This window comes from Heliangelus exortis, chromosome 11, assembly GCF_036169615.1.
Source record: "Heliangelus exortis chromosome 11, bHelExo1.hap1, whole genome shotgun sequence".
In the NCBI taxonomy this organism is placed as follows: Eukaryota; Metazoa; Chordata; class Aves; order Apodiformes; family Trochilidae; genus Heliangelus; species Heliangelus exortis.
The window spans coordinates 14,798,321-14,824,083 of record NC_092432.1 but is presented as its reverse complement, the minus strand read 5'-3'; the positions used below and the strand labels follow the sequence as shown (position 1 = coordinate 14,824,083).

At 38.7% G+C, this 25,763-nt stretch overlaps 1 protein-coding gene across 11 annotated transcripts in view; it reads right to left on the bottom strand.

Moving 5' to 3' along the window:
• The window catches only part of NEO1 (neogenin 1), a 191,438-nt gene that overhangs the window by 73,368 nt on the left and 92,307 nt on the right, over positions 1-25,763 (bottom strand). The window lies entirely within an intron of this gene.

Sequence of the window (25,763 nt, the reverse complement as noted above, 5' to 3'; positions counted from 1 at the left end):
ATCTAATGCCCAGACACACCAAAAACCTTCTGAGAACAAATGTGCCACCAAGAAGCATCCAGAGGGCTTTAAGGACTCTGCTTCTTTAGCTTAGCAGCAGAAAGATCTGTCTGCAGGTGCATACAATTTGAATATGATCTATTATGAAGAACATTCATGTATTTGTTTGTTCTTACTACACTCACCAACATAAGGGCAAGCTGTTTACTTAGGGTGGCAGGTCTGATTGTTCAAGTTCCAGGAAAGTCAAAAGTTGCCTTTTATCCTTTAATATTTATCAAAGAAAGTCAATATGGAAGGGCTTCAGAGTTTGCCAAACACTTTACATGCTTCACCTGTCAATAGAATTTAGTTCATGCTAGGGAATACGGGATAGTAGATCATATTTTACTTCTGCCTATGAAATGACTGTAAAGGCTTACAGGTGGATCTAATATTTTTTAAAAAAACCCTCAAGAGAACATCAGTATACAGAAATATTTATAGAGTAGGAAGATGGCTTAACTACATAAAGATTAACAAGCATGTTAGCTGTCCAAAATCTCTCACATAGGTGCAAAAATCTGGGTGGGGCTGAACCCATCTGCCTATGACTTCAGCTGTTTCATATAATCACTTCCATAAATTTACCAGAAATGCCATACACTCCACTTTAAAATTTAGATATTTTTGTACTTACATTTTACTCACAATCTGTATCAGATGGCTCTTTTAACTGCATAGAATTCTGACATTAAAAAATTGTCTTCTGAATGTATTGGTGGCTAAATTGGTGAGACTTCTTGTTCTTTACAAAAACAGTGCTTTTTATTTTATATTTTTATTCCTCCCTGGAATTTTTATTTATTTTATTTATTTATTTTTATTCTCCTTGGCATTTTTATTTACTGTGAGCTGTGCTATTTCTCTACTCCCCACATTCCAGCCTTTATTTTGGCAGGCTCAAAAAGTCATGTTTTCTTAGTTTTGGTCTGACAAGTCACCCCCGCCCTCCTTCCAGACCCTCTGTATTTGCTCTAGTTTGAATTAATCTTTGCAGCCTGTTGAGTTTCAATTCTCTCAATGTAATTTCAGATGTGTCTCACCAGTGACTTGAAAAATGGCATAAATATAGTGTTGCCACTACAATATCTTGTCCAATTCACTCTACTAGTGTATTTCCCCTTTCCTAGACACATCATCCTGATGTCAGCCTAGGATGGATGATTGCTCTCTCACTGTTAGCCATTTTTAACTACTGAGTAATTTTGTTCCAGTCTGCTTGATCAATAGTTTATGTTGTCATTTCCTTTCAGTCTCTTTCTCCATATGTATACAGACACATACACACACACACATTTATTACTTAAGTGCTTACAAAGTTGAAAAAAGGGAACATAAAAACGGGAAACACTAGAAGTTAAGTTTTTCTGTGAACATACATTGATCCTATTATCGTAGCATTCTTTACAGGCTAACATTTAATTCCTTAGCCATATATTAAACTTATTTCAGGAATCCTAATAAACACAAGGCAATAACACTCACTGTCAAAAGAAAAAAGATGGTCATCACCTGATGGATAACCTAAGAACGCATGCAAATTGCTGTACTGAGCAGCTACAGCGTAAAGCTCAAGAATGAGGAACAGGATATGAAAGAGATGTTCACAAAAATCACAAGTGGCTCTTAGCATTAAAAATAGTGGTTCTGGGCTCAAGACTGCAATTACCAAAGATAGTTACTTTATCATAATAAGTATTCTGATTTAATTTACCTTTAATTAAACCATGTATTTATTTAGTTTTCCATTTATGTCTATGTGTTTAATGGTTACTTCTTTCAAAAACATATTAGGTACCCTTTTATTTTGGAAAAGATGAATATCTACATCACAGAAGGGACAGAGCAGACCTTCCCTCAATAAGAGAAGCATTAGAAACCACTAATTCCCTGCTCCTCAGTGTCTGCCCAGCACAAGCTCTATGATCCTTTCATAAAATCTTGGGAGACTCCAGAGGCATTCTGTGTATTTTCCTCTTTGAGTATGTTGCCAGCAGTTCAGACTTCCCTCACCATCCACATACTGGGTAAGAGACTTTCATGATACCTTGCAGAAAATAGGTAGCTTTTTAAAAACACCCCCAAAATTGAAGCACAGAACAATTAACAGAGTTTAGGAATGACCATTGCTAATTTGGAAGACTGAGAGACAAGTGGAGAAGGGAGGAGCACCATAAGGGGGCTGATAGACCATCACACCTGAAACAAAGTAAGTGCAATGTAAAACTCTGGCATTATTTCTGTTTTATCCACTGATGTTTACTTTCCAGTGAAAACATTCAGAAAGTACTCAATCATCTCTAGCAACTGACGTTACTTTAACTTGGGCCATCACCCACAAGCAGGCATTAACATTGAATTGTAAGATTGTAACATTGAATTGTAAGACACAGTATTTTTTGCCACAAAAATGGAACTAAATATCCTATTACCTCCTCCCAAATACTTCTGATTTGGAAGATTGAGAATTTGAAACGTATTATTTTTCCAAAGTGACTTTGCTTTTCTGCCTTATGGAGTAAATGCCAAGCTGCTTACAAAGGGATAATAATATGAGAAGTGTTCACTTTATTAACAACTACTTTTCAGTTAATGAATTAAAAATGCTTTTAAAATACACTTCTATTGTTTAACTATGTCAATGTTTAGCATTCACACAGATTAACACAATGTGAGCACAGATGTTTGTGGTACAGAAGTTAAATTGATAACCAGAGAGCAAATGAGCTAATTATCATCTAAAATAAGATTTGTAATGGAAGATTATGTGTTCTGTTACCAAACAGACAATTACACTTCAAAGAAGACTTGGCAGTTCAGCCCACTCTTCTATCCCTCTTAATGTTAGTTGGCAAATAACAATTTAAACTGCAAGATGCTCATGCAGAGCTTCCCATGCACTGTAGTACCCACAGAGAGCCCTATCCAAGAGTATCTTCTACCCTTTTGAAGATATAAAATCCAAAATATTTTGATCCCAACAGTGATAAAAATAAAAGAATCTACATCAACAGTTGACTTAAATGTCTACGTTAAATCCCAGTAAAGGTGATATGAAGAACTATATGCTTTTAAGACAACAGCTGTAACATGAGGGGAAGAGCTGAGGAACTTCACATATGCAAGAGGAATTGCACCCAAATTAAGAGGAAATGGGAATGGATGCTGGGTGTCACCAATCCAGGAGATCTGAATCAATCTATTGATCCCCAGTCAGGGGAGGTTTAGGTTAGATACTAGAAAAAAGTTTTGCACCCTGTCCTGGTTTGGGCCGGTGTATTGATAATTTTCTGTCTTGTAATTTTGTCTTCAGTGAAGACAAATCAAAATCAAGTCTTGCCTTTTTGTAGAATCTTCACCTTCTCCCTTCTATACATTTCTTCATGACTGATATGTCTCTCCATCAATCAATGCTTATCATTCAAATACAAAAGCAAATTCAAATAGTATTTCTAAATCCAAAAGTTCTTGCATACTCCAAATAGCAGATACAAAAACTCAGGAGACAGTGATTTTTCATATTGCAGATCTCTGATCAATCATGGATTAATCATTCACGGTCAAATGATTTCCATTTTCTAACTACGTTTCTAGTGCATGCTCTGGTACAACCCTAAATCTTGTATTTCATTTAACAATCAGGATTACCAAGTCTTTAAACTGGGCATTTAGCTACAAAACCCTGTTAATATCAGCATAAAATGGCATTCCCTGAGGAATTTTTTTCCCAGGGAGTACAAGTTATCCCATTTTGGGTATGTTAAAAATCCTATTAGGATCCTCAAAGTTAACTTAATTTTAACAACTGAATGTTCCTTTCTAAGAAGGATATAACTCAGCAATATTGGCCCACCACCCCGCTCACAGGCTCAATCACACCTTGAATTAGTACCAAAATATTCAGTGGCACCTCTACATTAAGAAAAAAAAGAAAAAAACCCCAAACAAAAAACCCCCACAAAAACCAAACAAACAAAAAACAAAACAAAAAACCAAACAAAAACCCAATCAGACAAAAAAAACCCCCACAAAAACAAAAACAGCAACAACAAAAACCAATCAAGCACTCAACATTCTATGGTTTTGCTCATGTTGACTGTCTGGTGCTTTACAGCTCTAGAAATGCTGTAACATCTACAACATGGAGATAGGATTTCAGTGGTGAGAGAAGGGCAGAAGATGACCAGAGTACATTTGAGTTAATTTGAAAACAAATATTTTAACAGTGAAATGCTTTCATTCAGAAACTGTTAAAGTATGAATGATTCTTCATAATCAAATTCTAAACAAATGCTTTAGAAGCAGAAACTAAAAAAATATTCAATTATATTACAAATGCCAAGAAGTCAGATAAGGATGAATGAGCAATTAGTAAAAATTATAATGATCAATCAGAAAGGTAGAAGAAAAACATCAGGATAGACTTCAGTAAGTGTACATTTCTGTTTCCATGAGGAATAATAAAATGTACCTTTATAAAATAGGAAATAATAGCAATAAACCATGCAGAAAAAGGTCTGAGAAACCAAGATTTTATCAGAGATCAGCAATACAACTGTGAACTATCCATGACTTCATACTGGTATTAGAAGAACTGATCATACAAGGAGGTGTCACAGCAGCTCCAAAGACTTTTCTTCCAACCAACAGGCACTAATGCCTTGGCTGACCATGTTACTTGAGCATCACATTTCAAGTAAAACATGAACTGTGATTTACAAAAAACACTGACCTTGACAAGAAGCAGTGATAATTGACTCAAAAATCAGCTCCAAAAGAAAAAAAATGGAAGTCCTGGATTCAGTGTTTTGAGCAAAGGCAAGATTAAGCAATCAGGCTATACGACACCACAAGCAGGTAACAGAGCTTAATATAGAATACTGTAAGAGAAAGAAAACGTGTGTGTATTTGTATCTCATTCTTGCACAGGAAGAACACCTTCACAATGGCAACATCCAGATATTTGCCCTGTTAAAAAGGTTAATACTTTAAACAATTAATTGCTTGCTCTTCTACTTTGGTATGAAAATGGATTCATCTTTTCAGTGTCAGCTTTAGTAAAAATCAAAACACTGTCTTTTCAAGCAGCCATTAGGAACTTCTAAATATGCAGGAGACCAGATATTTAGCAAAAGCTCTCATTAAAAGCTGTGAGCTGTTGGCTTAGCTCATGGATTTGGATTGACACAATTAGAGGTCATGCACATTTACCCACAAATGGAACTGTCTGGCAAGTCTTCCAGGGGCAGAAACATAGAGAAAGTTCTCCAAGCAGCCTATATACTAACCCTATTTTCATTTATGTTTTTCACTTGTGGGGTGCCTTAGCAGCTGCAGTCCAATCTGTACACTAATTGCACACTAGCATCAAACCTTTGGCAAGATTGAAACATCACCAATGCTCCCCTTTATCCCATCTACACAAAGGTAACAGTGTCCATTGCTATCAGCCAATCTGTTCAGCAACAGTGACAAGTGTTTAGAGAAACTACCTGACCTACCCAGTACCTGCTGAAGATGCAGCATCTGCTTTGGAGAGCTCTCCCAGCAACTGTACCCTGATAACTGGAGAACAAAAGTTGTTTATCAGCAGGACACATCCAGGAAAAGAGAAACATAGGGAAGGTTGCAGTGCCACACAGCAGCCAATTAAAGGGAACAAAGAAAGAAAATAAGTCTAAAAGCAATACTTTGCCATATATTCTCCTAGTATATGGCAACCCCTGGATAAGGGATTTCCTAGGAAAGAGGAGACACCTTTTGTCTTCGCTTGGTTCTGCCTTTAAAAAAACTCTTCTTGCTGCTTTGTGGATTCAGTTAAACCTTCAGCATCCCTAATGCTCACAGCAATAAGTTTCATGGAACATTCCCTGAGAAAATTAACTATTTTTGGCATGCATGTCTTTGAGTCAATCAACATGTGAAGTCTCTTGGTTCTTGTAACTGAAGAGAAACAAGCATTCATTTCCTACTTGCTTGCCCGAAGGCACTCCTAATTTTACACTCAAGAAGAGTTTTCAACATTCCGCTTGCCTTTGATCATCCTTGTTACATTCTACACCTTCCTCTTCCAACTAAAAGCTTTGCTACTTTTAAGGAGGGAAGGAAAAAGAATTGCTCCGGGCATTGCATCTATAGGACCAGGAGAGATACTGACGTTGCCGTAACAATTTTTCCGATTCCATGTCTGTTGCTTTCTTTACAATTCCTAACCTTTCAATTGGTGTTGGGCTTTTTGTTTGTTTGGGTTTTTTTTTTGGTGGTGGTATTTGATTTTGGTTTTTTTGTTTGTTTGTTTGTTTTTAAATCATGCATTTTCCAAAGATCTACATATTACAACTTCATTATTTTATGCTGGTGCAAAACCTGGAAGTTCAGAGACCACTGCCATATAAGTTCATAGAGCTGTGTTATTTAACTGTGTCTATCACTTTGAAACACACTGAATTTTACCTGCCATTTCATTGCTTAATGTTTCTTCCACAACAAGGTGTTTCTGAAGCTCTTCACAGCCTCCATTCATTCTCACAACCGCAATCAACTCAGAAGCAATGGCAAAGATTGCCAACTTACAATCCCTATTTCTAGGTCACTTCCAAAAAGCTGAACAGCACCAACTTGCAGCTCCTGACACTAGTCTAGTTTCCAGTCTAATTTTCTACCTGTTAAAAATTCACTTACTATCTTTTTTCTATACCAAAGTCAGTCCCTCTGACTCCACAGCAACATTGTTTGAAGCTCTTGGTGAACCTGTTCAAAATCTTCAGGGAAAGAACCCTCAACATTCTTCCAAAGGTTCTTAATAGTAATGTGTGGCTAACAACACTATAGTTTGTTATAATTTTTTTTTAAGTTTAACTGGTCCAGACATCAGATTAACTCATCTGCAGCTTCCCAGATTTCCCCTGGGAGACTTTTAAAAGATGTCACTTTTAAAAGCTTGACACTGATGTCACAGTGGCCAAGTATCTCTAGTCTGCTTTTTTTCAGTCTGATTAGCCAATTTAAGTGATAGGTTACACACCACACTTAGTAACTCAGGACTTCACACTTCAACACGTTGGAGAAATTTTGAGTGAATACCATCTGCTCCTGATGATTTCTCACTGTTCGCTTAATGGATTTGTTTTGAAATGCATTTTACTAGCTTGACAACTTCAGGTAGGGCGCACCACAACCTCACTCTATTTAAAAGCTAAAATGAAATTTTAAAAAGCTTCCAGTTTTGTTAAGAACACGGGTATCAAGCATTCGCTTTTTTGCTTCAGGCCATCTTCTCACCACTTATCTTTATATTCAATCATCTGTGGACCCTATGCCTAATCTGGCAGGCCTCCTGCCTCTGACAGGCTTGGAAACAAACTATTAGAATATTTTTATGTTGTCAGCAAATGATTGAAAACTTAGTATTAATTTACTTACATATAATAACAAAAAATAATTCTTTAACTTGCTGTTAGGAGATCACTGGTGAGGTTTTGGGGGTGGGGTTTTTGTGTCTAGGCAAACCTGCTCTAGCAGGGGCATTGGACCAATTGATCTCTGGAAGTCCCTTCCAACTCTGTGAAAACTCCTAATGACAGACTGGGATTAACATGCTATTATCAGGGTGAACTTCACAATTGAAGAAGAACTTAGGACAAAGAACAGATGGCAAAATAGATTTAAATATTAAAACAGGATAACCAGGTCATATGTAAAATCTTATCAATCATAATAAACTAAACCAGAACTCACTCACAATGCTGATTAGTGGATACTATGGATTAAAAACAAGACTTCTAAGCAACTTCTACTATCATTTTTAGAAGTAAAAATCTTTAAGCATCAGTAATGTAAAAATGTTCTATTCATTATTTCCATGTTTTACTATGCCTTCTTTCCCCAGTCCTCCTAGGAGAAACCAAGCCCGTTTGACCCTGAGTCTACTCCAAGTACCATGGAAACATCTCAATAACAAGACTGCTCATCAAAATTTAAACTTCTTAAAGCAGTGCCAAAGGCATTGAAAATTTTATTGAATTCCAGAGCCCTCATTTTCTACACAAAGACTGCATGGTGAAGAGGCAGAGAGACAGCCCTCTGCAAGATGGAGGCCTGTAGCCTTTAGGCCCTTGTTGCCAGTTCTCAGTGAAAAGCTACTTTCAGTCAAAAACCTCAATTTCAGTTATGATCACATCACCCCTCATAAACAAAGCTGCCAGAGAAGCTTGGGAGACAACCCTGTTTAGATATCCCCTGCCCCTTCCGAAATGCCACTGTCTAAATTAAAACTTTAACACATCTCTGCTGAGACTTTTTAATGACAGGCTCTGCAGCACTGCTTCAATCATTGTGGAAAATAAAACATATCACTTTGGGCATTTATGGATATTTATTCTAGAGACGGGGATTTTTTCCCAAAAGGTATGTTTAAAGCAATTGCCAGCATAGCAGGAATGTGCCACAACAGACAACTTCAAACACAGACACCCAAAATTTTCAGTCCTCAGTAAAAAATACTATCATATTGCTTATCATTACTTATTTATTACTGTATAAAGGCTTTTTAAAGATTATTACCACACTTAATGCCTTTGTAAACATTGCAGTGTTGCCATGAATCTCATAAGAGAGGTTATGAGACCCTGAGAGCTGAGGATGAGTCTATCAAGCTGTAACATGGATACACTGGTAAGAGAAAAAAATTGCCTCTTGAATCAGCAAAACCCTGGCTCATGGTTTACTCTGTTAAGATGTATCACACTTATTTCCATCAGCAAAATCTCATCAGCAGACTCCCCTCCTTTGTCAGGACTAAAAAGATAAAATGCTAATAGCTGCCAGGCAGCTAATGCAAATTGGTAGCTAATGCAAGAACTCCAGGAAAGCTGAATACAAAGGGAAGACCCATGTTTACCAATTTGCAGCCTCTGGCAATAATTGACAAAAAGAATGAACTTTTTACTCTATAAAATTCAGAGGGAAACAGAGAAACTCAGAAGCAAAAACAAGCAAGAAGGGAGAAGCAGCGGATTGAAGCCAGAAGCAGCAGATTGAAGCCTAAAGAAAGGTGAGTAGAGGCAGGAGTGTCAGACCCTCAGTGTGTGTGGAGGAACAGTGACACCAAGGGCCAGCAGTGACTTTCTTTGGAGAGTGAAAAAAAAGTCAATTGTTCTCTCTTTCCTTAATAGCCCTTTTCCCTGGGGTGATTAATTTGTTTAAAAACCTGTTCTCCCCGTGTTTCTCTTCCACTTTCAACTCCTTCCTAAGAATCCTTTCAAAACTGGTGTCATTTACCCTGAAACAGACCATTGTAATTCATTCAAACCATAAGCCTGGTTACTTTTGCAATTTGTAGGACATGCATGTGGCTGATATTTCCTCACAAACAAAATGTAAAATATCAATAGTTATGAACTGTGACACCAGCAGACTGCAAAACAAGGTTTGGTTGGTTTCTGAATAATTGTTCCAGGTGAGGCTGGTGCCTCCACCAACAGCGAATGATATCTGAGTGCTTTCGTAAGAACAAGTTTATTACTGCATTTTTCAAAACCTCAAATTTTAACTTTACAATTACACAGAACTTTTTGATCAGTGAAGGAAAAATGAACTTTATTTTTAAATCACTGAATATCTTTGGTTGGAAGAGATCTTCAAGATCATCCAGTCTAACCTTTGATCAGCACTGTAAGTTCACCACTAAACCATGTCCCTAAGGACCAGGTCCCTATGCTGTTTAAATACTTCCAGAGATGGTGACTCCACCACTGCCCTGGGCAGACTATTCCAATGTCTGTCAATTCTTTCAGAGAAAAAAAATGTTTCTTAATATCTACATTTTTTATTTTGTCAAAGATATACAAGAGAAAGGAGATGCCTGGAGAAATGAGAGGAGACTGGAGAACAGCGGGAAAGGGTGAGGAAGCTGGAGCCAGACAGTTAAATTCAGGCACAGAGATAGAGATACAGGGGAATAGAACAATAAAAGAAATAGCCCAGCTAGACCAGAACATGGAGAGTGATGGGAATGTTGATTCATGAAAGATCTCGGAGCAAGAGGGACTAACTGAGAGAAAAAAGAAAAGGGGTGAAGAAGGAAAAAGGGTGAAGAGGCATGAACTGACTGAAGAAGCAGAATAACAGGGATCAACTGAGCAGACATCTGAAGGGACCTGAAACCTCAAGAGTAGGATTTGGTAGGACACTAGAGAGAGCAAGTTCAGTTGAAAAAGACATTGATAAATGTGGCAGAAGAGATAGGGACAGGCTGGGACATCAGAGAAAGAAGAGGACAACCCTTAAAGAAATTCTGCTAGTGTTGGAGGTCCCCAGGACAGCCAGCCTCCCCCTCTTGTATCCTCAGCAAATGCACATAAACTTCCCACCCTCCCTGTCTCCAAACCCTAGCGAAGACCCCCTCAGAGCTGGACACACATAAGAAGGGTGGCTGCAACCTTGCCAGCTTGCATGACAGAGACCAGCACGATCTTTTGTCTCCCAACTCATCCACTGCTGGAGGTGAGCAGAGGTTGGCAGAGACCATGAAAAAGGAATGAAAGGTCCTGTATCTCACAAAGCCCTAGAAAATCAGACGCTTTCCCCTATCTCTGTCTCACTGGTGGGACTGGGGTGAATGTTTAAAAAAAAAAAATCCAGCTTTGACAGGTGACTGCAACCCATCAGCCTTGTGATCTGGGTTGGTGGCTGGCAAAGAGCTGCAGAGTTGCACACCCCTCTCCCATGCCCAGTGCCAATCACTGCTCTGAAGGGACACATTATGAGATGCATATGCTGAAAAAACAATGTTTAAGCATCACAAACTGGGCACTAAAACAGTTGGATGCACTTCATCTTAACTCTTCTGTGTCTCAGTCAATTTTTAAAGTGGATTCAATACCACTTCATTCCAGCAGAGTGCAAAAATACATTCATTAGTGTTTATGAATGATTCAGATTCCATGGTGCTGAATACAAAACCAGAAATAAATATGGATTTGAACTCAGCATAAATAAATAAATCATGGTACTATCCCCTGAAAAAGAAAAAACATCTAACATTGAATATTTTCTCAGTAAATTAGGATTATAAAGTTTGTGCACTGCACAAGGCAGTAAGATCCTGTGGAGAAACAGTAGAAGAACATGTATTTTAAGATTTCCATAATTTCCCCCCAGAATAAGTGGGAAGAAGAAAGTAAAAAAATTAAATACAGCTAACCTTGAAACTTCTTTTTTTAAAGTATTTGCTTGTGTAGCTTTCACAATGGGGCAGTGTATTTGTGTGCCGGAGACTGAGAAGCTGGCAAAGGCCAAATTTTTAAGATTATTTCAAATATCAAAATGTTTGTTCTCTGAATACAGATTGCCTCAGATCACTTGGGGAAAAAACCCAAACTGGCTCTGCAAACTGTAAAAATAATTGAATGGATCCACTGCTCCAATAAGGCCCTTTCATCTTTACCTACATGAGATGCAAACTTCCAAACAGGATGTTACTGCAGGAACCAGGCATATCCCTACAGTAATTGCCCATTAGGAAAAACACTACTTTTCTGATCAAATTTAAAAAAAAAAAAAAAGTTTATGCTTTTCCATTTTTTTTTCTGCTTGCAATGACAAAAATCCTGTAATCTTTGCTTTACAGATAAAATAATTATCCAATTGCTTTTCCCTTCCGTATCAGTGAATATGGGTCTATCTTAACATCAAAGTGTCTTATAATTTAATTCTAATTTACAAATCCCCAAAATAACTTTAATTACAATCCACTTCAATAGTAGCTTCCACATAAGGAACAAGCAAACAAGCTGAGACCCTGCAGTGTGAAAAGAAAAAACTGAAAGAGATACTATAAGAGCTTATAAAATTGTGTCTGCTACAGTGGGAAAATAAGGACAGATTGCTTCAGCCTTTTCCCATGCAAGACAGGAAAAGAAGATCTAAATCAAGTTAACAGAGATTGGTTTCAAACAAACAAAAAGAAGGTGCTGTTCTTCCCAGTGTCATGGGATGCTCTGAATACAAGATGTTTACTTGGGAGGGAAGGAGGGCAGGAGTGGGAGACAGATTAATAGCAAAGAAATCTATTGAGGATTGCTGAATAATGCAGAAACTACAAGTGGCTCAAAAAATTCCCAATCTGCAAATGGCTGGAGAACAAGACATTACCCGAGGGAAGCAACAAATATTCCTGCCTTTCTCTCAAATTCTCTCAGCCATCTGCTTTTGGACACTGTTAGGAACAAGATACCGAATACATGAGCCTTTTGCTTAGTCTTGCACAGCCACTGTTGTATTGATGTGTTTCTATCACACACAAAAATATGCGCATAATAAAAGTAAACTGTCACACACCTTTGCACGATGCTACTGTCAAAACAGGAGGACTTGAAATGCACGGTCATCCTCTGGCCCTGAGAGCAGACACTTGTCCAGCCTCCAGAGCACTGTGACCAACAGCCCCAGCTCCCATCCACCCCATCAGCTGCTCCACCAATTCCTTTCCCCTCCCCTGGCCCCATGTCAGCCATGCTTCTTTTCATCAAAGCAAACAGGAGAACTCCAGCATCAGACCTGGAAGGAGACACATTTTGCAATAGGAAGTATCCGATAATGAGGAAGGTGCTGGCTAGGTAAGGCAAAAGCTCCAGAGCCTTGATCTGTAGGATTTTACCAAGGGAGCACACCAGGAAAGCTCTTCAGGCAGCAGAACAGTGCACACACCCCTAAAGCACAATCTGTACCTTTAGGGAAAAGACCCTTTTGCACCTTGAACATTCTGCATTATAACTGAGCTGGTATGGCAAGCCTTAAAAACATTTCACTATGTTGAAAGATCTTACAAATTTAAATATGAGGTCTTACAAATTTGAATATGAATTGAGTTAGAGGCAGGATAGATTTGGAATATCTTTCAGCTTCTCTATGAATCCAAATAGAAACACCCCAACATGACAGCACTGTGCTGTAACCACCATTTTACATTCTGATTTGCCTTTTAAAAATAAAAACATTAGTTCCAAACATCTTAAATGTGCAAAGATGAAAAAAAAACAAAGCAATCTTTGTAAACTGTATGATTTGCTTCACAAAAAAGCACAATGCTGAAATAACCCTTCAGCTTTCTAGAATTATTCAGGTAGGAATTTAGGGTTGTGTTTCTCATCACACTGCAAGAACTGGTCTCAAATTGGTACTTTAAGTCAATATAGAGAAGCCATGAGGTCTGGTACACTGCTTTTTCTCCCTCTGGCAGGGGGGTAGCTAAGAGTGATCCCCAACTGGCATGAAGTCCTCTCCTAAGTCCCTGGCTCTATTTCTTCAGGATAAGGAAAAAATAAAAATGACGCACAAAAGTAAAGAAGAAAAACACAAACTACAGTTATAAATCTGCCAGGCTCCTTTGCCTTTACAGTTTTCTTATCTCAAAACACTACCCAGTACCAGAGTCATTGCTGTTCAGTTACTGTAGGTCAGAGGAAGCAACAGGAGCTTAGGAAAGCACATGCCTCAGAGTCAAGTTATTTTTTCTTAAATAAAACCCAGTAATTTTTTGATTCCTTAAGGTAGCTAAATCACAGAATGTTTATGTTGGAAGAGACCTCCAAGATCATCCAGTCCAACCAAAGTCCAGATAGACAATGTCCACAGCTCTTCCCTCATCCACTAGGTGAGTCATCTTGTTGTAGAATGAGATCAGGTCAGTCAGACAGGACCTGCCTTCCATTAACCCATGCTGACTGGGCCTGATCACTTTATCTTGTATGTACCATGTGATGGTACTCAAGATGACCTGCTCCATAACCTTTCCTGGCACTGAGGTCAAACTAACAGGTCTATAGTTCCCCAGATCATCCTTTCGGCCCTTGTAACAGGTGTTACATTTGCTATCAACTGGGACATCCCCAGTTTGCCAGGACTGTTGATATATAATGGAGAGTGGCTTGGGAAGTACTTCTGCCAACTCCTTTCGTACCCTCGAGTGGATTCCATCTGGTCCGACAGACCTGTGCACATCCATACGGCACAACAGGGCACTGATCATTTCCTCCCAGACTATGGGGGCTTCATTCTGCTCCCCATCTTGGTCATCCAGTTCAGGGAGCTGTGCCCTCAGGGAGCAATTGGCATTGATGAAGAGGGAGGGAAAATGAGCGCTTAGCAGTTCAGCCTTTTCCATGTCATCCGTCACAAGTTTCCCTTCCGGGTCAACTGGAGGGGGGAGATTCTCCCTAGCTCTACTCTTGCTATTTACATATTTATAAAAACTCTATTATCTTTATGATACTGGCCAGATTTAATTCAAACTGAGCTTTGGCCTCTAATTTTCTTCTAACAAATCAAGGCAGATATTATGGATAAGGAACATACCACAAATCCATCAAAGTAACATTGTAAGTTTGCAATATTGTGGAAATAATTCCTCCTAGCAAACAGACAGAGCAGAGTGGGAAGCATTCACACAGTGCTGATACAAACTAGTAATTGTTAATACAACAGGAAGAGATACCAGTCTCCGTTATTCAGCTTAGCAAATGAAACAGTGACCACCCCAACATAAAGCACTAGAACCTCACTAGAGAAAAGCTGGTATACAATTCACAGTAAAACTTCATAACATTGCCTATTCTTTGTAAGGTGGTGCAACATCCGATCACTTTTTTAATAAAAAGGGAAGAGTGCTCTTTCAAATAAAGTTTTACATATCTGAGCTATTCTAGGCAAATAAAAAAATTAAAACTATGCTCTTTCATATGCAGCATCTTTCTGCACTTCAAAGAAACTTCTCTCTTACTTAGAAAACAACAATAAACAATTATAGTCCAATGGGAAACTAAAGAGTTTTAAGTTTTGCAAGAGAACCAATGGAAGTCACAATTTTGCTCAAGCACTCGAATTACTGGCAATGTTACTCTGTGATTAAGACAACGATGCAAAGCTTCACTCACAGTGACAGAGACACAGTCGATGGAAACCACTTAAGAGGATTCATAAAAGCTTTATTCCTTGTCTTCTACTGGTCTTGCTTATAATCCAGCTAAATTTCACAGAGCTTAATAGGTTAATTGTTTAAATCCTCAGTTCTCTTGCTTGTAATCCTCCAAGTTGATGCCCACACTACTCCAGTTACAATCAAAAGAAGTTGCAGAAGATTAGCAACTCTGAAAATCATTCCTATAATGGTTAATCACACGGATGATAATTTAAGCAAATTAGGAGAGCAATAACCATGCAATATTTACATTAAGCATATAGCTCCAAGGAAAGCTACAGTCAGTGGCAGGGATAGACACACTCCAATTCATGAAATCTCAAAAGCCTGATCTTACATAACAAAACCTCTTCCTTCATCTTCACAAAGCCTTCAGAGGGTATTTTACCTTCCCACTCCATGCCAATTCTTGGGTAGCTGTCCAAAACAAAGTTTCAACCAATGTAAACACAATGATTTGGGCCTTACGGCTGTGGGGTTTTATACAGCAAAGAGAATGTGGCTGGATAATGCTCACACACTTCATTCTTCTATATCTTCTCACCAGAACCACCTTCCTAAGGTAGGGCTTAGTCTGTCTATGAGGCAGTTTGTGCTGTGCTAGAGATAAAGCAAGCAGGCAAAAGATAAATGGTATAAATCCAAGCTATGTTATTGTTGATATTGTCAGTAAACAAAGTTATTAATTATACATATACTGGAAAAGCTGAAGAAATATTATTTGCCCAAAGGGGACAGGAATGGCAAAACTGTTTTAAAAACTCTCCCCAAAGCCTCACACATTGCTTGCAGTAAAGCATTTGAATTTACTAAAACGTACACTTAACAGCATCAACTCAGCTCTCAGAAGCTATGAGCTGCTGAACGCATCTCAAAAGAGATTTTCATTACAGAAGACATATTTTAAATTGCACTTCTAGCATCTCAGTTTCATTGCTGTGCACAAAGCCTGCCTTCAGCTTCTCAGACGACAGTACACAGTTACAAGTACAAAGTACATCATCCATTTCATAAAAGATATTCCATTAGAATAAATAAACTACATTAATCTGAAGTTGGAGTTCCAAAACACTACTGAGCTTGATGAGTTGCAGGGCATGAAGCAGAATTGTTTTCAAAGGCTGCTGAACTTTCCCATCTCCTTCAAGCAAGAGTCCACTTTACAACTTGCCTATGCAAAAAAGACACTATCCCATTTAAGTGAACTGCCCCTCTTGTTTACAGATCTGAGTCTTGACTGATAAAAAGTATTTCTGGGGAAGATTTTGCAACCTGCCACTGCAATAAATAGATTTATTCTTTTATGAAGAGAACTCTAATGTCTACAGCCTGTGTGCTAACCTACCAGTGACAGTAAGGTTAGAGAAGGCCTTTCAAGCATTGTAACTTATGATGAACACAAAAAAAATCCTTGTACTTAACTTGAATGTACAGAACAAAATATGTCACTTAAACGAAAACCTTCTGATGTGGGTCACATAACCTGTGGAATGTCACTTGTAGAGCACAAGGCTGCTTTGAATTACCATACAGTATAGCAATTTATGTCCTTACTTGTAAAATGCTTTCTTTAACACCACCCTGAGACTACACCTAGTCTCCTAAAAATGTAAGAAGGACTGGCCATAGAAGAAATGAAGAAATCTTTGAGTTAGCACATGAAAAACAAACACGTCTAGCAAAGCTGCCAGAAATCAGGACTGTTTAGAAAAATGTTCAATATAAAAAAAAGCCTTCTGCCATTTACTACCCATTAGCCTGCTTGCTGCAAGCCTGGTTTCCTTTTACCTAGTGCCCTGGATTTCCTTACAGGCCTCCTCCCAGCACCTTTCTGAAGAGGAAGCCTCAGAACTGTCACTGAAGAGCATCTAACAACCTTATTAGGCAGCTAACACCTGCATCAAAGCTCTACACCTCTAGTACAAAACAGTACATTCCACTTAAATTGACACTAACTACAGAAACTGTGTTTACTCAAGGAATCAAAACTCGATGGTGTTCTCTTATCCTCATCATAAAGATAAACTAATTAACTGCAAGACTGCATAGGGATTAAGTCCTCACAGCTAAGAGCCCGCCTCCTCACAACAAATGGCTGAATTGTTTCATCCTTTTAACTTTCGGATAAACTTCCCTGCCAAGGACTGTATTTTGTATAATGAGACATCTCGTTGCTGTAATAATCTAGTTCCCATTAGAGAAATAAATTATCTAGTGGTATGAGAGTCAGCTTAACCATCATAAAAATTTAACTTGAAAGAAAGTACATGTATACTTTATGGCATTGTCACTCTCTAGAGACCTAGGTAATGCATGGCATTCTTCAACATTTGCATTTTTAGCATTGCCCTCAGATTTCACAATGAAATATGGTGATACAAAACTCTGTTGAAATGTAAAAAAAAAAAAACCAAACAAAAAAACCACGAAAAAATGTAAATTCAAGATTCAAATTAAGCTTGATTTGACCAATTAAACATGGAAGGATGACCTTGATATATAGGGAAACATACTTGCCATTTAGGGCACACAGTTTCTATAATAAAAGTTCTCACCTAGAGGGAGAAGGCATTTTAATGAACTCCTTAGTTCACTCTTTCAAATTTCTTGGAGGTCTTTGGCATATGCAGCTCAAAAATTATAACTGATTCTTTTGGCATTCATTTTTTAATTTCAGTTCTGACTATCATCTGGTTTTGATAGGGAATAAAATCAATAATATAAAACCTGTGATCTATCTCTAGTTGATGATTATATCTACCATACCCTTCAATGCCTAACAAGTATTCAAAAGCACTTGGAACAATGAACCTGTTCAGCTACCTGACAGGCTTATGTTTCCTACATCACTGTAAAAAAAACATGCATAATTTTTATCATCAGGTTGTTTGTGCCAAGGACGAACTTTACACCTACCTGACTCAAAAGAAATCTCATGGCATGTTTCATATAGCATAGCATGTATTCGTGCAAGATATACACAATAGGACAAATCTCATGGCAGAAGAGCTTTTTGTTCCAAACAACATGAAGGGAAACATCATTCAGAAGCAAGTTGAAACTAGGTATAGAAAACAGAGATGGCAGACTTCACTGAATGTCTTCCCAAAATTAAAAATCATCTGAAAGGTATAATTTCAGATGGGCATTTAAGCACGAAGAAGGAGCATCAGGAATGTAAAGCTGGGAAAGGGAGTGGAAGACTACCCACCCCGTACTGCAGCATCTCTCTCCTCATTTGCAGCCTTACAGACTTCATTGTCACATTACTGACATCAGAATCAAGGCAGTAAATCCTGGGTAAATCTTGCTAAAAAGTACATTTTAAGTTTGGAGACAAGCCAAATGTATCTAAATATATAACTTAGGCAAAAGCATGTATTTTCTGTAGCTGATTGTCCAGGTCAGAAGTACTGATAGCAACCTTAGTGTATTTTTTTTTAAAAGCCATTCTGTGAGAGAACATATTTCTCTCCATATAGCAGCAGCTGGTTCAACCCCCCATTAATATCATCTTAATTTATTAGACATCCTAGGTGAAAGAGAAAACCAGCTTTTACAATTCCCTTAGTTCAATATCAGTTTCTACAATTAGATATTTAAGACACTGCTGCTTAATTTAGTAACATTTTCATTATCCCCAAGGATTACTCAAGAACATTTACAAGGAAAACCATTTGTGTGAATTGTATGGGTTACTGATAATTTGGTTTTGTCTTTCTTAATGGCAATTTATATATATAAATAAATCAAAAAGCTTTTTTTTTTTTTTTTTGTAATTTCACAGGGTACCTCATCTTCCTTGCCCATGCAGTACTGTAGATATTACCTCCCAACCTCCATGCAATTCGTATATGGGCACTTAGCCAAGAGGATCTCATCTTTGTCCTCCTTAATGCTCAACCATTTGGGGCTGATTTGCAATCGGGTTTTTTGGCAGCACAAAAATGTGCTTGAAAACTATGCAGCATCTGTTTAGCACAAAGAAAGTTCTTCCAAATATAAACAAACTACCTAGTGAATTACAGGTATTTCATGTGAAAATAACTCCTGATTAATGTATGCAAAGGACTCAGAAAAGATAAAATTTTTAAGAGAGACACCCACCCTGCAACACTTCTATCTACAGACTATTATGGCTCCACTGTTGGGTTGCTCCAGAGAGCTCCACCCCAGGACAATACCCAAATCCAGAGACCTGTAACCTCCATAGTCCTTCCTGCTGGGCAGTGGGAAGTCTCCACTGTTGGGAAGAGCACGTGCTGCCAGATAATGTTTTGGGATGCAGCAAGGGCATGATCAAAGAGTGGGATTGATTTCAGGTTCCCAAAAGCAGTCTTTCACATCCTGAGCCAGAAGCTTCAAAGAGATGGTACACCCATTTCCAGTTCCTCATCCTGGTCTGCTCCTGGGTGGATATCAGGCTCTGATAGTTGAAACAGCACATCCATAACTCTGCACCATAGTTTAACCAAAACCTATCTGTTACTATAATGAGTGCCAAGCCTGTGAAGCTTACACATCCCTCATGGGCTTCTGGATGGTTCATACCAGAGGTGATGCACCTCTGCAAGGCACACATAACCCTTGGCTTCACTATCAGGTTTCAGTCACTGAAATGACCCTCCACTTGTCCTGACCACAGGAGTTAGACACTGCTCACATGCCCATGAAGAAACCCAAAAAGAATATTTGTCTCAAAACAGCCGCCCTGACAAAGTGGACACTGTGCTCGGGTGGAGGCCTCATTTGATAGCCATCTGGACTCTGTTCTCTCAAGGAGAGACCCCCGTTTGGGTAACCACCCTGATAAACAGGGCCCTATTCTCGCAAGAGCGAGCCCCTCCTTTAGTGGCCATCCCCATAAGCTGAACATTGTCCTTGCCAGGGGAGCTCTGTTTGATGGCCACTCTGGCAGGCAGGACACTCTCCTTATTCAATAAGGGACAGGGGCAGGGAAGCTGCACCCTGCAGAGGCAGAGTGACATCCTGTGTGTGCCCCGGGTAAGACCACTGGAGAGGGCACATGTGCAGAAATAAGGGTTATTGCTTTGTCAACCCATCTGGAGGGGTCCAAGTGAACATCTGGTTTTGCAAGATATCCCAAAGCCCCCGCCTGAAATGGTGGGGTCAGGCAGCATAAAAGAGGCACACTCGAAATGCTGAATGCGTGGCCACCATCCAAGGACCTGAACGGAATTCCTACAGAGATCATCACTGGATCCAAGGTTAGTGATATCTTCTCTCTCTGTTCTTTATCTCTCTCTCTCTCTCTCTTTCTGTGTTTCTGCTTCTAACCTTATCTCAGCACATGAGGGTAACGTAGTTTCCAATTTTGTTACATTTTACTCCCCATTGCTTTGTTAAGTTTTGTTAGCTGTAACCTGTTCTGTTGACAACTTTCTTAGGTTTTGCTAAATTGTAATCCATTGCTTTGAAAGTACTGTCCTTTATAATTCTGCTAGTTGTAATCTCACATGCTTTATAATCTTACTCACTTTTAAGTAAGGTTGTGTTTTATACAAACCTCCTGGGTAATAAGGAGGTTACTGAGGAGTACTTACTCCTCAGTACTGCGCAGAGAATTCCCGAACTTAATCTAGCTGAATTGGTCATTAAAAGAGATTAATTAGAGGAAAAGGATTGGGCCCAGCTGCATCCAGGCTCCTCTCTGAAGGAGTTTAGAAAGCAAGGGGGTCCAGCCTGAATCTCCCACTCTGGGGAACCCTACCTGTGCCCACTCTGTGGGACGTAGAGACGTGCCCACTCCGTGGGACATGGTCCTTTGTTTGGCCCCTGCATCTGGGGAGCCGTGCTCACTTTGTGAGATGTGACAGTGCCACATCCACCTTGTGGGGCCTGACAGCCCAGCACGAGGTACCAACAGCAGCTGCCTCAGCTCAACCCTGACCGCAGGTAAGGTCAGAAAACCATCCCAGCCCTAAGCTTCCCAGAGTGTGTGGCTCCTTTGAATGCTGGTAAACAAGAGGAAGCAGCAGGGCAGATATTGCTTGTGAAGGCTCCCCAGTGCTTCTCATTACAACACTCAGTTTGCATTGTTCTGTAACACTACCACTGAATTTTAAACATTTGCATTGCTACACTTGAATCCTTCAAAATGTCAGCAAAGCTCATTCATAACTTTTAGAAATACGATTAAAGAAAACAAACTTTTGTGCCCCTATGAAGAATCATGCCAAGCTCACTTCAACATGCTATGTTTCTCAAATACGGCAAGGACTGAAGAAATGTTTGACATACAAAAAAATTTACAATTCACAAACTACAGAGCAAGATTTAGAAGCTGAGCAGCTACAAGCAGAGGCAACTACAGGTTCTGCCGAGGCTGAGCCCTGCATAATAGTAGCAGGCAACAGAAAACAGGTCACAGAAATCAGTTATCTTTAACACCACCGAAGTGTGACAGTTTGTATAATGCAGAGAGAGACATCTTTTTATGGAAGTGAACATTTAGTATTAAAAATCATGCATCTATTGTAGATGGCCATTATTTATCTCTAGGTAAGGCCAGAACAAGTGAGGTAGTCTTAAAATTATGCAACCATTTCCTTTGACATATTTGTTTACATCTTTTTCACTCCGAACATTACCCTTGAACATGAATGTGATACAGGTAAAAATTACTCAAAAAGTATACACATTCCTATTAAGCTGAATTCATAAGTAAACCATACAACTCCATAAACATTAACCTGTACTTCAGAAGAACAGCAAGGACTATTAAGAGATTCTTTTCAGATAATACAGCAGTACTTCTCTACACCAGACTCTTCTGACTTATTGTGGGGTTTTTATATCATTGTGGGACAAAGGTCATCAACAAAAGTCAAACTGCAATTTCAAGGGGAAAAAACGATACCTACAAAGCTGATGCCATTCTGCTACTAACACCTTCCTCCCAACCAGAGTTCTGTGACAACCAGAAAAAACAATACTTTGTTCCAAGCACAAATCTTTCACTGCAGCAGGTTTAGTGCAGATTTTTGAGTCTCTAATTGAAGGGCAGACTATTATCAAGATACAGCACTGAGCTTAATTAGAAAACAAAATCAATAAAGAAGGTATGAGACAGGTTTTAGCAATTTTCAGTGTTGGTTCGAATTTCTTCCTTAGAATTATTTCCAATAGTAATGAAAGCTTAATGCAAAAATAAGTTACCCAGACATTTTGCTCTCTTGCTACAAGATTTAATGCACTTCTCAAACATCTCCAATATCCCAAGAAGAACAGCAGTGTATCTCAAAGCATCCACCACAAATGAAGATCTGGTCAGATGTACTTTTGGAAGAGAAGTCTAAGATTCTTCACGTAAAGGTTTTTCTTTCTACAACTGTTTTGTTCCAATTTTAAAGAAAGTCTGAACAAGTTTGACTCAGGATGGTCAGTAAATAAATGTTGCATAAAGCTGCTCTTTGTGCAAGACAAGTTACAAATACAAAAACTTAAAATAATTACCTGTTGTGAATAACCAAAGTGTTTTCTGTACTACAACTCCAAATGAGCCCAAGAGCAAAAAAACTGCTAAAGGAAAAAGTAAATCCCAGAAACTACAAAGGCAACTACAGGTCACTTCTTATAAAGACCAACTTACCCATACTCCAACAGATTTGTGAAAGCCAGCTTTCTTTTTAGTTTTGAGGGCTGCAAACCTGGCTCCAAGTGTTAGAGACTAGAAATTCCACCATCTCAGGAGTTTTTGCATGTGACAGTCCATCACAAAAGCCACCCTGATGGAGGAATGTTTCAGCATACATTCAAAACCCCCAAACAACTACAGTTTTGCTTCACCAAAATACCACCATACTTTCAGATCTGATTTGTGTCACTATTGATTTAAAACCTATTGGCTAGACAAAATACAGACTTTATTTCACTTTTTCTTATTATCTAAATTGCTACCCAGCCCTTGTGTATAAATGATATTAAAAAAAAGTTTTCTTACATGGCAACATTTTTTTTTCCTAGAATAAGGATTTGCCCTTAGCATAAACTTTTCAGCTACAGCATTCTCTTTGAAAGCACAAAATTGATAAACCTATCAAAGCACTACTTCTGCATTTGGGTTTTTTTGTTTGGTTTTTTTTCATTTTGCTCTGGTGGCACAAAGGAGGTGATTAGCCTACTGCTATGGGCAACCTCAAATCTATCACCACAGATACTCAAAATAAACATTTCTTTTCATTTTAGTTTTAGTACATACTCATAATACTCAAGGTACACTACCAGACACTGAATGCTGTCCAAGATGACTCAAGAGCCAGACTGCTGCAGTTCCAAAAAACATTGAAAGGTAGTAACACAGACCACAAAAAAAGAGCAATTCAGACTATTCTCACACAGATGCAGCCATTCCTTTATTTTAATACTCTTCAGACCTGTAATATCAATTTCCTAAGGAAGATAAGAATGGGAATGTTTTTGGTTTACTATTTTCTGGTTGAGTATTCAATGCAGTAAATATTTCACCAGGAAGTGAAACCTCCCTCTAACCTCATTATCTACAACACAAGCACCAAGACAGGTGATGGGAAGCTCACGCGGTCATCTAACTCACGTCACACCATTTGCAGAAATCCCAGGGGTGCTGGACACAGTAGTAAATTTGAAATATTTCCCAGATGAAGAATGAACTTATAACCTTCTGAGTATTTAACTGCCACCATGGCTCTTCCACACCACAGGTTTTTAGAGAAAACAGAAGGCAGCTGACTGCATTTAGATCTATTTTCTACTTGTTTCCGCAGGCTTTCTTTCATCACTTTCCACTCTTATCTAAAGGAAATACTACAGATTCTTCATTGCTGGTGAGAGCAAAACAAATTTTTGCAGTGCTCTCAATTCATTAAAGGCACCATAAATAAATCTGGTACCCTCCTGCTGACAGCAAGGGAAAGGACACTGTCAACACAACTCATAGGAATTTTACTTGTACAGAAGTTTATCAGACACCAAGTTATTGTCTGCCTCCATGGAAAGTCACCTACCCTTGTATAGTTACTATCAAGGTGATTGGCCTGAGTGCTGACATGTTGTGCCCAGCATTTTCTCAGAGAAAAGTAAGTACAAATCTATACACATTTTATTTGTTTGCTAGTTGTCCTTAAAGACCAATTCCAATGTGGATGGGATTCAGAAATGTCAAGCCTTAGGGGCTAAGACTCTCAGTTACAGGCATTTCATGTTCTCTTCCATATTCAAACCACTTTTCAAAATGTGCAAGTCAAAACTTTGGTGCCATGACACATGGTTCTGTGAAATCCTCAACATGCACACACACTACTAGAACTTCTATTTTCTGCAACTCCCTGATGCAGAGCAGTTCTGTGGGTTTGCTTCCAAGTGTCTCCTCACTTCGTACTAACATGGTTCTTCCCCTTTTTGAGGACTATGCCTGAAAATTGTGCTTCCAACAGTTCCATCACTGAGTTGTTGAGCCAGTTGCTCCCTAAACCCATTTCAAAGTTACCTAAGACAGCTCAAGCTAGCCTAAAAAAAAGTCTAATTTAAATTAAGTAAAGTGCCTTAGAGCTCACAAAAAGCAGTGGAGTCCATAGATGGCAGCTGGGCCAGAGGAATGTGGAGACAGTGCCCTGTTCTTCAGTGGGTACAGCCAAGATTGGCTTGGAGGTCAGAATAGTTTTTGCCACTCAGCAGGATATCCAGAATTAATTGGCAGAATGGTTGGCAGAATATCCAGGATGGCTGGCAGAAACTATAGCAAAACCCACTCTATTACCACACATACTTTAGATTTCTAGTCTTTCAAATTCCTTATGTATTTCTCAAAAAAACCCCTTCCTACCAAGGGGTTTAAAATCAGAGACGTTTCACAATTAAAGGTACAAAGAATGTCACTAATGACAAAAACATGTATTCATTTATGATTGTTTCTTCTGTTCTCCTCAAAAATGTAGGCTACATAAAAAGCATATTCTTTCTTCACTACAAACCCACCTAAAACTTAAACGATTTCTCAGCTAAACACACTGTCAATACCACTGATTACTTTCACCAGTAGTGAAATACTATTTGACCCTGTATTCTCACACCTGTACCACATACATTTTGCAAAGTCTTAGGTAAGTCTTCACCAAAAATACTCCATTATTTTCCATCATCCTCTGATTAAAATGACATTCTCATAACTCTAGCTTCCAGACACACTTTGTAGATAAAAAGACTGAGGAAACAAGTTTGTGTAATATGCTTCTGGACCCTTAAGTGCCTTTCTAGTCAAGTACAGCCCGTTTACTTACAGCCATTTTTCTAGATTCAGTCGTTCTGCAATGTATGTACAAAAATAAAGTAATTTTTTTGAACTAAACATGTAATAGAAGGCTCCTCTTTTTCTTTTTTTTTTTTTTTCTTTTTTTTTTTAAGCTTACAACTGGATCAAGCAGGTTGTTTCTAGCTACCTGCAAATTTCAGTCAATCCACACCTGGCACTGCAGGGAAATACAAGTGAAGACACATCAACAGGAACACCATCTCTCTTTAACTGTCCTAACTTGTCAAATAATGCCAACTTACCCACACTTAAGTAGAGATTTACACATTTCTCACTGAATTGCCACCATGAAATGTTAACAGAAGGAAAAAATGATTGACTGCCTTAGTACAGCCTCTAGCATGCTACTGTAATCTCCAAACAAAAGAACCCAGTTGCTTCAAGAAAAAGCTGAAGAAAAATAGATGAGACGTAGGAACTAAGTACCCTGGAAAT